The sequence below is a fragment of the Sycon ciliatum genome, chromosome 6 (assembly GCF_964019385.1).
Source record: "Sycon ciliatum chromosome 6, ocSycCili1.1, whole genome shotgun sequence".
NCBI lineage: Eukaryota > Metazoa > Porifera > Calcarea > Leucosolenida > Sycettidae > Sycon > Sycon ciliatum.
Window position 1 is genome coordinate 10,138,720 of NC_088648.1, and position 17,289 is coordinate 10,156,008.

The window sequence follows — 17,289 nt, forward strand, 5'->3', positions numbered from 1 at the left end:
TGCTGCTGCTACTGCTGCTGATGTTGATGGTGGTGGTGGTGATGCTGCTGTTGCTGCTGTTGGTGGTGGTGATGCTGCTGTGGCTCCTGCTGCTGATGTTGGTGGTGGTGGTGCTGCTGCTGTTGCTAGTGTTTCTGCTGTCTCTGCTGTTGGTGGTGGTGATGCTGCTGTTCCTGCTGCTGCTGATGTTGGTGGTGGAGTCGTGCTGTAGCTGCTGTTGCCCCTGTTGCTCCTGTTGCTGCTACTGATGTTGGTGGTGGTGCTGCTGCTTCTTTTGCCGCTGTTGCTGCTGTTGGTGGTGGTGCTGCTGCTGCTGTTGCCGCTGTTGCTGCTGATGTTGTTGGTGGTGGATGTGCTGCTGCTGTTGCTGCTTCCGCTGTTCCTGCTGTTCCTGCTGTTCCTGGTATTGGTGGCGATGCTGTTGCTGCTGCTTCTGCTGATGTTGGTGGTAGCCTGGTGGTGTTGCTTCTGTTGCCGCTGTTGCTGCTGTTGCTGCTACTGATGTTGGTGGTGGTGCTGCTGCTGCTTTTGCTGCTGTTCCTGCTGTTGGTGTTGGTGATGCTGCTGTTGCTGCTGCTGCTACTGCTGATGTTGGTGCTGCTGTTGCTGCTGTTCCTCCATTTGGTGGTGGTGATGCTGCTGTTGCTGCTGCTGCTGATGTCGGTGGTGGTGGTCCTGCTGCTGTTGCTGCTATTCCTGCTGTTGTGACTGTTCCTCCTGTTGAAGGTGGTGATGCAGCTGCTGCTGCTGCTGCTGATATTGGTGGTGGTGGTGGTGGTGCTGCTGCTGCTGCTGATGGTGTTGCTGCTGTTGCTGCTGTTGCTGCTGGTCCTGCTGTTGGTGGTGGTGATGCTGCTGTTGCTGCTACTGCTGATGTTGGTGGTGGGTGTGCTGCTGCTGTTGCCGCTGTTGCTGCAGTTTATGCTTTTGGTGGTGGTGATCCTTCTGTTGCTGATGTCACAGTTGGTTGTTATGGTGCTGCTGCTGCTGTTGCCGCTGTTGCTGCTGTTGTTGCTGTTCCTGCTTTTGGTGGTGGTGATGCTGCTTTTGCCGCTCCTGCAGATATTGGTGGTGGTGGTGGTGATGGTTTTGCCGCTGTTGCTGCTGTTGGCGTTGGTGATGCTGCTGTTGCTGCTGATGTTGGTGGATGTACTGCTGCTGTTGCTGTTGCCGCTGTTCCTGCTGTTGCTGCTGTTCCTGTTGTTGGTGGTGGTGATGCTCCTGTTGCTGCTGCTGCTGCTGATATCGGTGGTGGTAGTGCTCTGCTGTTGCCGCTGTTCCTGCTGTCAGTGGTGGTGATGCTGCTGCTGGTGCTGCTGCTGCTGATATCGGTGGTGGTAGTGCTCTGCTGTTGCCGCTGTTCCTGCTTTTGCTGCCGTTGCTGCCGTTGCTGCCGTTGCTGCTGTTTCTGCTGTTGGTGGTGGTGATGCAGCTATTGCTGTTGTTGTTGTTGGTGGTAGTGGTGGTGGTGCTGCTGCTGCTGTTGCTTCAGTTTCTGCTGTTGGTAGTGGTGATCCTGCTGTTGCTGATTTTGGTGGTTATGGTGATGCTGCTGCTGTTGCCGCTGTTTCTGGTGTTGTTGCTGTTCCTGCTGTTGGTGGTGGTGATGCTGCTATTATTGATAGTGATGCTGATATTGGTGGTGGTGGTGCTGCTGCTGCTGCTGTGGCTGCTGTTGCTGCTGTTCCTGCTGTTGGTGGTGGTGAAGCTTCTGTTGCTGCTACTGCTGATGTTGGTGGTGGTAGTGGTGCTGCTGCTGTTGCCGCTGTTGCTGCTGTTGCTGCTACTGATGTTGGTGGTGGTGGTGCTGTTGCTTTGCCGCTGTTGCTGCTGTTGGTGGTGGAGATGCTGCTGTTCCTGCTGCTGATGCTGCTGATGTTGGTGTTGGTGGTGCTGCTGCTGCTTTTGCCGCTGTTGCTGCTGTTGCTGCTGTTGGTGGTGCTGCTGCTGCTGTTGCTGTTGCCGCTGTTCCTGCTATTGGTGGTGGCGATGCTGTTGCTGCTGCTGCTGATGATGTTGGTGGTAGGCTGGTGGTGCTGCTGCTGTTGCTGCTGTTGCTGCTGTTGCCGCTGTTCCTGCTATTGCTGCTTTTGCTGCTGTTGCTGCTACTGACATTGGTGGTGATGCTCCTGCTGCTTTTGCTGCTGTTGGTGGTGGTGATGCTGCTGTTGCTGCTGCTGCTACTGGTGATGTTGGTGGTGGTGCTGCTGCTGCTGTTGCCGCTTTTGCTGCTGTTGCTGCTGTTCCTCCAGTTGGTGGTGGCGATACTGCTGTTGCTGTTGCGGCTGATGTTGGTGGTGGAGTGGTGCTGTTGCTGCTGTTGCCGCTGTTGCTGTTGTTGCTGCTACTGATGTTGGTGGTGGTGGCGCTGCTGCTTTTGCCGCTGTTGCTGCTGTAACAGTGGTGGTGAAGATGCTGCTGTTGCTGCTGTTGCTGCTGTTCCTGCTGTTGGTGGTGGTGATGCTGCTGTTGCTGCTACTGCTGATGTTGGTGGTGGTAGTGGTGCTGCTGCTGTTGGTGCTGTTCCTGCTGTTGCCGCTGTTGCTGCTGTTCCTGCTGTTGGTGGTGGTAATGCTGCTGTTGCTGCTGCTACTGGTGATGTTGGTGGTGGTGGTGCTGCTGCTGTTGCCGCTTTTGCTGCTGTTGCCGCTGTTGCTGCTACTGATGTTGGTGGTGGTGCTGCTGCTGCTTTTGCCGCTGTTGCTGCTGTTGGTGGTGGAGATGCTGCTGTTGCTGCTGCTGCTGCTGCTTGTATTGGTGTTGTATGTGCTGCTGCTGTTGCTGCTGTTGCTGCTGTGTCTGCTGTTGGTGGTGGTGATGCTGCTGTGTCTGCTGCTGCTGATATTAGTGGTGGTGCTGCTCCTGTTGCTGTTCCTGCTGTTCCTTCTATTGGTGGTAGCGATGCTGTTGCTGCTGCTGCTGATGATGTTGGTGGTAGGCTGGTGGTGCTGCTGCTGTTGCCACTGTTGCTGCTGTTCCTGCTGTTGGTGGTGGTGATGTTGGTGGTGGTGCTGCTGCTGCTTTTGCTGATGTTCCTGCTGTTGGTGGTGGTGGTGAAGCTGCTGTTCCTGCTGCTGCTGCTACTGCTGATGTTGGTGGTGGTGCTGCTGCTGCTATTGACGCTTTTGCAGCTGTTGCTGCTGTTCCTCCATTTGTTGGCGGCGATACTGCTTATGCTGTTGCGGCTGATGTTGGTGGTGGAGTGGTGCTGTTGCTGCTGTTGTTGCTGTTGCTGCTGTTGCTGCTGTTGCTGTTGCTGCTGTTGCTGCTGTTGGTGGTGGTGATGCTGTTGCTGCTGCTGTTGCTGCTGTTGGTGAAGGTGATGCTATTGTGGCTGGTGCTGCTGATGGTGGTGGTGGTGGTGCTGCTGTTGCTGTTGCCGCTGTTGCTGCTGTTCCTGGTGTTCCTGCAATTGGTGATGACGATGCTGTTGCTGCTGCTGATAATGATGTTGGTAGAAGGCTGGTGGTGCTGCTGCTGTTGCCGCTGTTGCTGCTGTTTCTGCTGTTTGTGGAGCTTTTGCTGCTGTTGCCGCTGTTCCTGTTGTTCCGCTGCTGTTGCTGCTACTGATGTTGGTGGTGGTGCTGCTCCTGCTTTTGCTGCTGTTCCTGATGTTCGTGTAGCTAATGCTGCTGCTGCTACAGCTGATGTTGGCGGTGGTGCTGCTGCTGCTGTTGCTGCTGTTCCTCCATTTGGCGGTGGCGATACTGCTGTTGCTGTTGCGGCTGATGTTGGTCGTGGAGTGGTGCTGTTGTTGCTGTTGCCGCTGTTGCCGTTGTTGCTGCGACTGATGTTGGTGGTGGTGGCACTGCTGCTTTTGCCGCTGTTGCCGCTGTCACAGTGGTGGTGGAGATGCTGCTGTTGCTGCTGCTGCTGCTGATGTTTGTGTTGGTAGTGCTGCTGCTGTTGCTGCTGTTGCTGTTGTTGCTGCTGTTGCTGCTGTTGGTGCTGGTGGTCCTGTTGCTGCCGTTGGTGGTGGTGATGCTGCTGCTTTTGCTGCTGATGTTGGTGGTGGTTGTGGTGCTGCTGCTGCTGTTGCCGCTGTTGCTGCTGTTGCTGCTGCTGCTGCTGATGTTGGTGGTAGTGGTGCTGCTACTTTTGCCGCTGTTGCTGCTGTTGGTGTTGGTGATGCTGCTGTTGCTGCTGTTGGTGTTGGATGTGTTCCTGCTGTAGCTGTTGCCGCTGTTCCTGCTGCTGCTGATGTTGGTGGTGGTGGTGGTGTTGCTGTTGCTGTTGCTGTTGCTGCTGCTCCTGATGTTGTTGGTGGTGGCGCTGCTGCTGTTGCCGCTGTTGCTGCTTTTGTTGGTGGTGTTGCAGCTATTGCTGTTCTTGTTTGTGGTGGTGTCGGTGGTGCTGCTGCTGTTGCTGGTGTTCCTGCTGTTCCTGCTGTTGGTGGTGATGGTGCTGTTGCTGCTGATATTGGTGGGAGATGGTGCTGCTGCTGCTGCTGATGTTGGTGGTGATGGTGCTGCTGCTGTTGCCGCTTTTGCTGCTGTTCCTCCAGTTGGTGGTGGCGATACTGCTGTTGCTGTTGCGGCTGATGTTGGTGGTGGTGCTGCTGCTGCTTCCCGCTGTTGCTGCTGTTGCAGCTGTTGCTGCTGTTGCTGCTGTTCCTGCTGTTGCTGTTGCGGCTGATGTTGGTGGTGGTGCTGCTGCTGCTTCCCGCTGTTGCTGCTGTTGCAGCTGTTGCTGCTGTTGCTGCTGTTCCTGCTGTTGGTGGTGGTGATGCTGCTATAGCTGCTGATGTTGGTGGTGGTGGTGGTGCTGCTGCTGCTGTTGCTGCAGTTCCTGCTGTTGGTGGTGATGCTGCTGCTGTTGCTGCTGCTTGAGATGTTGGTGGTTTTGGTGCTGCTGCTGCTGCTGCTGTTGCCGCTGTTGCTGCTGTTGGTGCTGGTGGTCCTGTTGCTGCCGTTGGTGGTGGTGATGCTGCTGCTTTTGCTGCTGATGTTGGTGGTGGTTGTGGTGCTGCTGCTGCTGTTGCCGCTGTTGCTGCTGTTGCTGCTGCTGCTGATGTTGCTGCTGCTGCTGATGTTGGTGGTAGTGGTGCTGCTACTTTTGCCGCTGTTGCTGCTGTTGGTGTTGGTGATGCTGCTGTTGCTGCTGTTGGTGTTGGATGTGTTCCTGCTGTAGCTGTTGCCGCTGTTCCTGCTGCTGCTGATGTTGGTGGTGGTGGCGGTGTTGCTGTTGCTGTTGCTGCTGCTGCTGATGTTGTTGGGGGTGGCGCTGCTGCTGTTGCCGCTGTTGCTGCTTTTGTTGGTGGTGTTGCAGCTATTGCTGTTCTTGTTTGTGGTGGTGTCGGTGATGCTGCTGCTGTTGCTGGTGTTCCTGCTGTTGGTGGTGATGGTGCTGTTGCTGCTGATATTGGTGGGAGATGGTGCTGCTGCTGCTGCTGATGTTGGTGGTGATGGTGCTGCTGCTGTTGCCGCTTTTGCTGCTGTTCCTCCAGTCGGTGGTGGCGATACTGCTGTTGCTGTTGCGGCTGATGTTGGTGGTGGTGCTGCTGCTGCTTCCCGCTGTTGCTGCTGTTGCTGCTGTTCCTGCTGTTGGTGGTGGTGATGCTGCTATTGCTGCTGATGTTGGTGGTGGTGGTGGTGCTGCTGCTGCTGTTGCTGCAGTTCCTGCTGTTGGTGGTGATGCTGCTGCTGTTGCTGCTGCTTGAGATGTTGGTGGTTTTGGTGCTGCTGCTGCTGCTGCTGCTGTTGCCGCTGTTGCTGCTGTTGGTGCTGGTGGTCCTGTTGCTGCCGTTGGTGGTGGTGATGCTGCTGCTTTTGCTGCTGATGTTGGAGGTGGTTGTGGTGCTGCTGCTGCTGTTGCCTCTGTTGCTGCTGTTGCTGCTGCTGCTGATGTTGCTGCTGCTGCGGATGTTGGTGGTAGTGGTGCTGCTACTTTTGCCGCTGTTGCTGCTGTTGGTGTTGGGAATGCTGCTGTTGCTGCTGTTGGTGTTGGATGTGTTCCTGCTGTAGCTGTTGCCGCTGTTTCTGCTGCTGCTGATGTTGATGGTGGTGGTGGTGTTGCTGTTGCTGTTGCTGCTGCTGCTGATGTTGTTGGTGGTGGCGCTGCTGCTGTTGCCGCTGTTGCCGCTTTTGTTGGTGGTGTTGCAGCTATTGCTGTTCTTGTTTGTGGTGGTGTCGGTGGTGCTGCTGCTGTTGCTGGTGTTCCTGCTGTTCCTGCTGTTGGTGGTGATGGTGCTGTTGCTGCTGATATTGGTGGGAGATGGTGCTGCTGCTGCTGCTGATGTTGGTGGTGATGGTGCTGCTGCTGTTGCCGCTTTTGCTGCTGTTCCTCCAGTTGGTGGAGGCGATACTGCTGTTGCTGTTGCGGCTGATGTTGGTGGTGGTGGTGCTGCTGCTTCCCGCTGTTGCTGCTGTTGCAGCTGTTGCTGCTGTTGCTGCTGTTCCTGCTGTTGGTGGTGGTGATGCTGCTATTGCTGCTGATGTTGGTGGTGGTGGTGGTGCTGCTGCTGCTGGTGTTGCTGCAGTTCCTGCTGTTGGTGGTGATGCTGCTGCTGTTGCTGCTGCTTGAGATGTTGGTGGTTTTGGTGCTGCTGCTGCTGCTGCTGCTGCTGTTGCCGCTGTTGCCGCTGTTTCTGCTGTTGGTGCTGGTGGTCCTGTTGCTGCCGTTGGTGGTGGTGATGCTGCTATTGTTGCTGTTCGGGCTGTTGGGGGTGGTGATGCTGCTATTGCTGCTGATGTTGGTGTTGGTGATGGTGATGCTGCTGCTGTTGCTGCAGTTTCTGCTGTTGGTGGTGGTGATACTGCTGTTGCTTGTGTTGGCGGTTATGGTGCTGCTGCTGCTGTTGCTGCTGTTGTTGCTTTTGCTGTTGTTGGTGGTGGTGATGCTGCTGTTGCCAAACCTGCTGATATTGGTGTTGGTGTTGGTGATGCTGCTGTTGCTGCTGCTGAAATTGGTGGTGGATGTGTTGCTGCTGTTGCTGTTGCCGCTGTTCCTGCTGTTGCTGCTACTGTTCCTGCTGTTGGTGGTGGTGATGCTGCTGTTGCTGCTGCAGCTATTGTTGCTGGTGGTGTCGGTGGTGCTGCTGCTGTTGATTTAGTTTCTGCTGTTGGTGGTGGTGATCCTCGTGTTGCTGATTTTGGTGGTTATGGTGATGCTGCTGCTATTGCCGCTGTTGCTGCTTTTATTGCTGTTCCTGATGTTGGTTGTGGTGATGCTGCTATTGGCGGTGGTGGTGGTGGTGCTGCTGCTGCTGTTGCTGCTGTTGCTGCTGCTGCTACTGCTGATATTGGTGGTGGTGGTGCTGCTGCTTTGGCAGCTTCTGCTGCTGCTGTTGGTGTTGGTGATGCTGCTGTTGCTGCTGTTGCTGCTGATGTTGGTGGTGGATGTGCTGGTGCTGCTGTTGCCGCTGTTCCTGCTGTTGGTGGTAGTGATACAGCTATTGCTGTTGTTGTTGGTGGTGATGGTGCTGCTGCTGTTGCTTCAGTTTCTGCTGTTGGTGGTGGTGATCCTGGTGTTGCTGATTTTGGTGGTTATGGTAATGCTGCTGCTGTTGCCGCTGTTGCTGCTTTTATTGCTGTTCCTGCTGCTGGTGGTGGAGGTGGTGCTGCTGCTGTTGCTCAGCGCGGCTGTTAGTGCTTTTATTACTGTTCCTGCTGTTGGTGGTGGTGATGCTGCTGGTGGTGGTGGTGGTGCTGCTGCTGTTGCTGCTGTAGGTGTTGGTGATGCTGCTGTTGCTGCTGTTGCTGCTGTTGCTGCTGATGTTGGTGGTGGATGTGCTGCTGGTGTTGTCACTGTTCCTGCTGTTGCTGCTGCTGTTCCTGTTGTTGGTGGTGGTGATGCTGCTGTTGCTGTTGCCGCTGTTGTTGGTTTTGCTGCTGTTGGTGGTGGTGATACAGCTATTGCTGTTGTTGGTGGTGGTGGTGGTGATGGTGCTGGTGCTGTTCCTTCAGTTTCTGCTGTTGATGGTGGTGATCCTGCTGTTGCTGCTGTTGATGGTGGTGATGCAGCTGCTGCTGTTGCTTCAGTTTCTGCTGTTGGTGGTGGTGATCCTGGTGTTGCTGATTTTGGTGGTTATGGTAATGCTGCTACTGTTGCCGCTGTTTCTGCTGTTGTTGCTGTTCCTGCTGTTGGTGTTGGTGATGCTGGTGTTGCTGCTACTGCTGATGTTGGTGGTGGTAGTGGTGCTGCTGCTGTTGCCGCTGTTGCTGCTAGTGATGTTGGTGGTGGTGGTGCTGCTCCTTTTGCCGCTGTTGTTGCTGTCGGTGTTGGTGATGCTGCTGTTGCTGCTGAAGTTGGTGTTGGTGGTGCTGCTGCAGTTGCCGCTGTTGCTGCTGTGGCTGCTGTTGCTGCTGTTGGTGGTGGTGATGCTTCTGTGGCTGCTGCTGCTGATGTTGATGGTGGTGCTGCTGCTGTCGCTGTTGCTGCTGTTCCTGCTATTGGCGGTGGCGATGCTGTTGCTGCTGCCGATGATGATGGTGGTGGCAGCGTGGTGGTGGTGCTGCTGTTGCCGCTTTTGCTGCTGTTCCTGCTGTTGGTGGTGCTGTTGCTGCTGTTGCCACTGTTCCTGCTGTTGCTGCTACTGTTGTTGGTGGTGGTGCTGCTGCTGCTTTTGCTGCTGTTCCTGCTGTTGGTGGTGGTGATGCTGCTGTTGCTGAGTCTGCTACTGCTGATGTTGGTGGCGGTGGTTCTGCTGCTGTTGCTGCTGTTCCTCCATTTGGTTGTGGCGATACTGCTGTTGCTGTTGCGGCTGATGTTGATGGTGTTGCTGCTGCTGCTGCTGTTGCCGCCGATGTTGGTGGCGCTGGTGCTATTGCTGCTGTTGCCGCTGTTGCTGCTCTTGGTAGTGGTGATGCTGCTGTTGCTGATGCTGCTACTGCTGATGTTGGTGGCGGTGGTCCTGCTGCTGTTGCTGCTGTTGCTCCTTTTGGTGGTGGTGAGGCAGCTATTGCTGTTGTTGTTGGTGGTGGTGCTGCTGGTGCTGCTGCTGTTGCTTCAGTTTACGCTGTTGGTGGTGGTGATCTTGCTGTTGCTGCTGTTGCTGCTGTTGGTGGTGGTGATGCAGCTGCTGCTGTTGCTTCAGTTTCTGCTGTTGGTGGTGATGCGGCTGTTGCTGCTGATATTGGTGATGATGGTGGTGGTGGTGGTGGTGCTGTTGCTGCTGTTCCTGCTTCTGTTGCTGCTCATGTTGTTGGTGGTGGTGCTGCTGCTTTTGCCATGCTGTTGCTGCTGTTGCTGCTGCTGTTGCTGTTGCCGCTGTTCCTGCTGTTGCTGATGTTTCTGTTCTTGGTGATGCTCCTGTTGCTGCTGCTGCTGATGGTGGTGGTGCAGGTGCTGCTGCTGCTGTTGCCGCTATTGCTGCTGTTCCTGCGGTTAGTGGTGTTGATGGTGCTGTTCCTGCTGCTGCTGCTGCTGTTCCTGCCGTCAGTGGTGGTGATGATGCTGTTGCTGCTGCTGCTGAAGTCGGTGGTGGTGGTGGTGCTGCTGCTGCTGTTGCTGCTATTCCTGCTGTTGCTGCTGTTGCTGCTGTTGGTGGTGGTGATGCTGCTCTTACTGCTACTGCTGATGTTGGTGGTGGTGGTGCTGCTGCTTTTGCCGCTGTTGCTGCTGTTCCTGCTGTTACTCTGTTACTGCTGTTGGTGGTGGTGCTGTTGCTGCCGTTGCTGCTGTTGCTGCTGTTGGTGGTGGTGATGCTGCTCTTGCTGCTAGCTGATGTTGGTGGTTGTCGTGGAGCTGCTGCTGGTGTCGCTACTGATGTTGGTGGTGGTGGTGATGCTGCTTTTGCCGCGGTTGCTGCTGTTGGTGGTGGAAATGCTGCTGTTGCTGCTGCTGCTGCTGCTGATGTTGGTGTTGGTGGTGCTGCTGCTGTTGCCGCTGTTGCTGCTTTTCCTGCTTTTCCTGCTGTTCCTGCTATTGGTGGTGACGATGCTGTTGCTGCTTGGTCTGCTGATGTTGGTGGTAGCCTGGCGGTCCTGCTGCTGTTGCCGCTGTTGTTGCTGTTCCTGCTGTTGCTGCTGTTGATGCTACTGATGTTGGTGGTGGTGGTGCTGCTGCTTTCGCTGCTGTTCCTGCTATTAGTGGTGGTGATGCTGCTGTTGCTGCTGCTGATGTTGGTGGTGGTGGTGCTGCTGCTGTTGCCGCTTTTGCTGCTGTTCCTCCATTTAGTGGTGGCGATACTGCTGTTGCTTTTGCGGCTGATGTTGGTGGTGGAGTGGTGCTGTTGCTGCTGTTGCCGCTGTTGCTGTTGTTGCTGCTACTGATGTTGGTGGTGGTGGCGCTGCTGCTTTTGCCGCTGTTGCTGCTGTCACAGTGGTGGTGAAGATGCTGCTGTTGCTGCTGTTGCTGCTGTTCCTGCTGTTGGTGGTGGTGATGCTGCTGTTGCTGCTACTGCTGATGTTGGTGGTGGTAGTGGTACTGCTGCTGTTGCTGCTGTTCCTGCTGTTAGTGGTGGTGATGCTGCTGTTCCTGGTCTGCTGATGTCGGTGGTGTTGGTGCTGCTGCTGTTGACGCTATTCCTGCTGTTGTCTCTGTTCCTCCTGTTAGTGGTGGTGATGCAGCTGTTGCTGCTGTTGCTGATATTGGTGGTGGTGGTGCTGTTGCTGCTGTTGGTGGTGGTTATGCTGCTGTTGCTGCTACTGCTAATTTTGGTGGTGGTAGTGGTGCTGCTGCTGTTGCTGCTGTTGCTGCTACTGATGTTGGTGGTGGTGGTGGTGCTGTTGCTTTGCCGCTGTTGCTGCTGTTGGTGGTGGAGATGCTGCTATTCCTGCTGCTGCTGCTGATGATGATGATGATGTTGGTGTTGGTGGTGCTGCTGCTGTTGCTGCTGTTCCTGCTGTTGCTGCTGTTGCTGCTACTGATGTTGGTGGTGATGCTGCTGCTGATTTTGCTGATGTTCCTGCTGTTGGTGGTGGTGATCTCTGCTGTTGCTGCTGCTGCTGATGGTCATGTTGGTGGTCGTGCTGCTGCTGCTTTTGCCGCTTTTGCTGCTGTTGCTGCTGTTCCTTCAGTTGGTGGTGGCGATGCTGTTGCTGTTGCGGCTGATGTTTGTGGTGGAGTGGTGCTGTTGCTGCTGCTGGTGTTGGTGGTGGTGGCGCTGCTGCTTTTGCCGCTGTTGCTGCTGTCACAGTGGTAGTTGAGATGCTGCTGTTGCTGCTGTTGCTGCTGTTGGTGGTGGTGATGCTGCTGTTGCTGCTACTGCTAATGTTGGTAGTGGTAGTGGTGCTGCTGCTGTTGCCACTGTTGCTGCTGTTGCTGCTACTGATGTTGGATGTGGTGGTGCTGCTGCTTTTGCCGCTGTTGCTGCTGTTGGTGGTGGAGATGCTGCTGTTGCTGCTGCTGCTCCTGATATTGGTGTTTTATGTGCTGCTGCTGTTGACGCTGTTGCTGCTGTTGGTGGTGGTGATGCTGCTGTGTCTGCTGCTGCTGATGTTGGTGGTGGTGCTGCTCCTGTTGCTGTTGCCGCTGTTGCTGCTGTTGCTGCTGTTCTTGCTATTGGTGGTAGCGATGCTGTTGCTGCTGCTGATGATGATGTTGGTGGTAGGCTGGTGGTGCTGCTGCTGTTGCAGCTGTTGCTGCTGTTCATGCTGTTGGTGGTGGTGATGTTGGTGGAGGTGCTGCTGCTGCTTTTGCTGATGTTCCTGCTGTTGGTGGTGGTGATGCTGCTGTTCCTGCTGCTGCTGCTACTGCTGATGTTGGTGGTGGTGCTGCTGCTGCTGTTGCTGCTGCTGCTACTGCTGATGTTGGTGGTGGTGGTGCTGCTGCTGTTGCCGCTTTTGCTGCTGTTGCTGCTGTTCCTCCATTTGTTGGCGGCGATACTGGTGATGCTGTTGCGGCTGATGTGGGTGGTGGAGTGGTGCTGTTGCTGCTGTTTTTGCTGTTCCTGCTGTTCGTGTAGGTAACGCTGCTGCTGCTACTACTGCTGATGTTGATGGTGGTGATGCTGCTGCTGTCGCCGCTTTTGCTGCTGTTGCGGCTGTTCCTCCATTTGTTGGCGGTGATACTGCTGTTGCTGTTTCGACTGATGTTGGTGGTGGAGTGGTGCTGTTGCTGCTGTTTCTGCTGTTGCTGCTGTTGCTGCTGTTGCTGCTGTTGCTGCTGTTGGTGGTGGTGATGCTTTTGTGGCTGGTGCTGCTGATGCTGGTGGTGGTGCTGCTGCTCTTGCGGTTGCCGCTGTTGCTGCTGTTCCTGCTATTGGTGGTGGCGACGCTGTTGCTGCTTGGTCTGCTGATGTTGGTGGGAGTCTGGTAGTGCTGCTGCTGTTGCCGCTGTTGCTGCTGTTCCTGCTGTCGGTGGTGGTGATGCTGCTGTTCCTGCTGGTGCTGATGTTGGTGGTGGTGGTGGTGTTGCTGCTGCTGTTGCTGCTGCTGCTACTGCTGATATTGGTGGTGGTGGTGCTGCTGCTTTTGCTGCTGCTGCTGCTGCTGTTGGTGTTGGTGATGCTGCTGTTGCTGTTGCTGCTGTTCCTGCTGTTCCTGCTATTGGTGGTGGCGATGCTGTTGCTGCTGCTGATGATGATGTTGGTGTTGGTGGTGCTGCTGCTGTTGCTGCTGTTGCTGCTGTTGCTGCTGTTGCTGCTGTTGGTGGTGGTGCTGCTACTGATGTTGGTGGTGGTGCTGTTCCTGCTATTGGTGGTGGCGATGCTGTTGCTCAGTGTTGCTGATGATGATGTTGGTGGTAGGCTGGTGGTGCTGCTGCTGTTGCAGCTGTTGCTGCTGTTCCTGCTGTTGGTGGTGGTGATGTTGGTGGTGCTGCTGCTGTTGCTGCTGTTGCCGCTGTTTCTGCTGTTGCTGCTACTGATGTTGGTGGTGGTGATGCTGCTGCTGATTTTGCTGCTGTTCCTGCTGTTGGTGGTGGTGATGGTGCGGTTGCTGCTGCTGCTGCTGGTGATGTTGGTGGTGGTGCTGCTGCTGTTGTTGCCGCTTTTGCTGCTGTTGCTGCTGTTCCTCCAGTTGGTGGTGGCGATACTGCTGTTGCGGCTGGTGTTGGTGGTGGAGTGGTGCTGTTGCCGCTGTTGCTGTTGTTGCTGCTACTGATGTTGGTGGTGGTGGCGCTGCTGCTTTTGCCGCGGTTGCTGCTGTCACAGTGGTGGTTGAAATGCTGCTGTTGCTGCTGTTGCTGCTATTGGTGGTGGTGATGCTGCTGTTGCTGCTACTGCTCATGTTGGTGGTGGTAGTGGTGCTGCTGCTGTTGCTGCTGTTGCTGCTGTTGCCGCTGTTGCTGCTGTTGCTGCTACTGATGTTGGTGGTGGTGGTGCTGCTGCTTTTGCCGCTGTTGCTGCTGTTGGTGGTGGAGATGCTGCTGCTGCTGATATTGGCGTTGTATGTGCTGCTGCTGTTGCCGCTGTTGCTGCTGTGTCTGATGTTGCTGCTATTGGTGGTGGCGATGCTGTTGCTGCTGCTGCTGATGATGTTGGTGGTAGGCTGGTGGTGCTGCTGCTGTTCCTGCTGTTGGTGGTGGTGATGTTGGTGGTGGTGCTGCTGCTGCTTTTGCTGATGTTTCTGCTGTTGGTGATGGTGATGCTGCTGTTCCTGCAGTTGCTGCTACTGCTGATGTTGGTGGTGCTGCTGCTGTTGCCGCTTTTGCTGCTGTTGCTGCTGTTCCTCCATTTGTTGGCGGCGATACTGCTGATGCTGTTGCGGCTGATGTTGTTGGTGGAGTGGTACTGTTGCTGCTGTTGCCGCTGTTGCTGCTGTTGCTGCTACTGATGTTGGTGGTGGTGGCGCTGCTGCTTTTGCCGCTGTTGCTGCTGTCACAGTGGTGGTGGAGATGCTGCTGTTGCTGCTGCAGCTGCTGATGTTTGTGTTGGTGGTGCTGCTGCTGTTGCTGCTGTCGCTGCTGTTGGTGGTGGTGATGCTGCTGTGGCTAGCTGCTGCTGATGTTGGTGGTGATGCTGCTGCTCTTGCTGTTGCCGCTGTTGCTGCTGTTCGTGCTATTGGTGGTGGCGATGCTGTTGCTGCTTGGTCTGCTGATGTTGGTGGTAGTCTGGTAGTGCTGCTGCTGTTGCCGCCGTTGCTGGTGTTCCTGCTGTTGGTGGTGGTGATGCTGCTGTTCCTGCTGGTGCTGATGTTGGTGGTGGTGGTGGTGGTGGTGGTGTTGCTGCTGCTGTTGCTGCTGTTCCTGCTGTTGGTGGTGATGCAGCTATTGCTGTTCTTGTTGGTGGTGGTGTCGGTGGTGTTGCTGCTGTTGATTTAGTTTCTGCTGTTGGTGGTGGTGATCCTCATGTTGCTGATTTTGGTGGTTATGGTGATGCTGCTGCTGTTGCCGCTGTTGCTGCTTTTATTGCTGTTCCTGATGTTGGTGGTGGTGATGCTGCTATTGGTGTTGGTGATGGTGCTGGTGCTGTTGCCGCTGTTGCTGCTGTTCCTGCTGTTGCTGCTGCTGCTACTGCTGATATTGGTGGTGGTGGTGCTGCTGCTTTTGCCGCTGCTGCTGCTGTTGGTGTTGGTGATGCTGCTGTTGCTGCTGTTGCTGCTGATGTGGGTGGTGGATGTGCTGTTGCTGCTGTTGCCGCTGTTCCTGCTGTTGCTGCTGTTGCTGCTGTTGGTGGTGGTGATGCTGCTGTTGCTGCTGCAGGTGCTGTTGCTGTTGCCGCTGTTGCTGCTTTTCTGCTGTTGCTGTTGGTGGTAGTGATACAGCTATTGCTGTTGTTGTTGGTGGTGGTGGTGCTGCTGCTTTTGCTTCAGTTTCTGCTGTTGGTGGTGGTGATCCTGGTGTTGCTGATTTTGGTGGTTATGGTGATGCTGCTGCTGGTGCTGCTTTTATTGCTGTTCCTGCTGCTGCTGTTGCTGCTGTTGGTGTTGGTGATGCTGCTGTTGCTGCTGTTGCTGCTGATGTTGGTGGTGGATGTGCTGCTGGTGTTGTCACTGTTCCTGCTGTTGCTGATGCTGTTCCTGTTGTTGGTGAGTGGTGATGCTGCTGTTGCTGTTGCAGCTGCTGTTGCTGTTGCCGCTGTTGCTGCTTTTGCTGCTGTTGGTGGTATTGATACAGCTATTGCTGCTGATGTTGGTGGTGGTGCTGCTGCTGCTTTTGCCGCTGTTGCTGCTGTTGGTGTTGGTGACGCTGCTGTTGCTGCTGTTGCTACTGATGTTGGTGGTGGATGTGCTGCTGCAGTTGCTGTTGCCGCTGTTCCTGTTGTTGGTGGTGGTGATGCTGCTGTTCCTGCTGCTGATGTTAGTGGCGGTGGTGCTATTGCTGCTGTTGCCGCTGTTGCTGCTCTTGGTAGTGGTGATGCTGCTGTTGCTGACGCTGCTAATGCTTATGTTGGTGGCGGTGGTCCTGCTGCTGTTGCCGCTGTTGCTGCTTTTGGTGGTGGTGAGGCAGCTATTGCTGTTGTTGTTGGTGGTGGTGGTGGTGCTGCTGCTGCTGCTGTTGCTTTAGTTTACGCTGTTGCTGCTGTTGCTGCTGTTGGTGGTGGTGATGCTGCTGTTGCCGCTCCTGCAGATATTGGTGGTGCTGGTGGTGGTGGTGATGGTTTTGCCGCTGTTGCTGCTGTTGGTGGTGGAGATGCTCCTGTTGCTGCTGCTGCTGCTGCTGATGTTGGTGTTGGTGGTGCTGCTGCCGCTGTTGCTGCTGTTCCTGCTGTTACTGCTGTTGCTGCTGTTGGTGGTGGTGCTGCTGTTGCCGCTGTTGCTGCCGTTGCTGCTGTTGCTGCTGTTGGTGGTGGTGATGCTGCTCTTGCTGCTACTGCTCATGTTGGTGGTGGTCGTGGTGCCGCTGCTGGTGCCGCTACTGATGTTGGTGGTGGTGGTGATGCTGCTTTTGCCGCTGTTGCTGCTGTTGGTGGTGGAAATGCTGCTGTTGCTGCTGCTGCTGCTGCTGCTGATGTTGGTGTTGGTGGTGCTGCTGCTGTTGCCGCTGTTGCTGCTTTTCCTGCTTATCCTGCTGTTCCTGCTATTGGTGGTGACTGCTGTTGCTGCTTGGTCTGCTGATGTTGGTGGTAGCCTGGCGGTCCTGCTGCTGTTGCCGCTGTTGTTTCTGTTCCTGCTGTTGGTGGTGCTGTTGCTGCTGTTGCTGCTGTTGCTGCTGTTGCTGCTGTTGATGCTACTGATGTTGGTGGTGGTGCTGCTGCTGCTTTCGCTGCTGTTCCTGCTAATGATGGTGGTGATGCTGCTGTTGCTGCTGCTGCTACTGCTGATGTTGGTGGTGGTGGTGCTGCTGCTGTTGCCGCTTTTGCTGCTGTTGCTGCTGTTCCTCCATTTGGTGGTGACGATACTGCTGTTGCTGTTGCGGCTGATGTTGGTGGTGGTGGTGGTGGTGGTGCTGCTACTGTTGCTGCTGTCGGTGGTGGTGGTGCTGCTGCTGTTGCCGCAGTTGCTGCTGTTCCTGCTGTTAGTGGTGGTGATGCTGCTGTTGCTGGTGCTGCTGATGTCGGTGGTGTTGGTGCTGCTGCTGCTGTTGATGATGTTCCTGCTGTTGTTGGTGGTGATGCTGCTATTGCTTCTGGTATTGTCGGTGGTGGTGGTGCTGCTGCTGCTGCTGTTGCTGCAGTTCCTGCTGTTCCTGCTGTTGGTGGTGGTGATGCTGTTATTGCTGCTGCTGCTGCTGATATTGGTGGTGGTGGTGGTTGTGCTATTTCTGCTGTTGCTGCTGTTGCTGCTGTTCCTGCTGTTGCTGCTCCTGCTGATCTTGGTGGTGGTGCTGCTGCTGCTTTTGCCGCTGTTGCTGCTGTTGGTGTTGGTGACGGTGCTGTTGCTGCTGATGTGGGTGGTGGATGTGCTGCTGCAGTTGCTGTTGCTGCAGTTCCTGCTGTTCCTGCTGTTGTTGGTGGTGATGCTGCTGTTCCTGCTGCTGCTGATGTTGGTTGCGGTGGTGCCATTGCTGCTGTTGCCGCTGTTGCTGCTCTTGGTAGTGGTGATGCTGCTGCTGTTGCTGCTGCTGCTGCTGATGTTAGTGGTGGTGTTGCTGCTTTTCCTGCTGTTGGTGGTGGTGGTGATGCTGCTGTTGGTGCTGCTGTTGCTGCTAATGCTGCTGACACTGTTGATGCTGCTGCTGCTCTTGGTACCCCTGCTGCGGCTGCTGCTGCTCCTGCTGCTGCTGCTGCTGTAGCTACTGTTCCTGCTGGTCTTGCTGTTGTTGGTAGTGATGCTGGTGTTGCTGCTGCTGCTGATGTTGGCGGTGGTGGTGGTGCTGCTGCTGTTGCCGCTATTCCTGCTGCTGGTAGTGGTGATGCTGCTGTTGCTGTTGTTGGTAGTGGTGATGCTGCTGTTGCTGCTGCTGCTGATGTTGTTGGTGGTGGTGGTGATGCTTGCTGCTTCTGCCGCTGTTGCTGCTGTTGCTGTTGATGCTGCTGTTGTTGCTGTTCCTGCTGTTGGTGGTGGTGATGTTGCTGTTCCCGCTATT

At 55.4% G+C, this 17,289-nt stretch overlaps 2 protein-coding genes and 1 pseudogene across 2 annotated transcripts in view; 2 read left to right on the top strand and 1 right to left on the bottom strand.

Annotated features, from left to right (window-relative positions):
• The window catches only part of LOC135819339 (E3 ubiquitin-protein ligase TRIM45-like), a 139,600-nt gene that overhangs the window by 72,371 nt on the left and 49,940 nt on the right, over nucleotides 1-17,289 (top strand). The window lies entirely within an intron of this gene.
• The window catches only part of LOC135819338 (leucine-rich repeat serine/threonine-protein kinase 1-like), a 73,297-nt gene that overhangs the window by 24,518 nt on the left and 31,490 nt on the right, over nucleotides 1-17,289 (top strand). The gene's annotated exons all lie outside the window — the stretch shown is intronic.
• Nucleotides 4,681-5,250, bottom strand: LOC135819009 (sex-determining region Y protein-like; annotated as a pseudogene).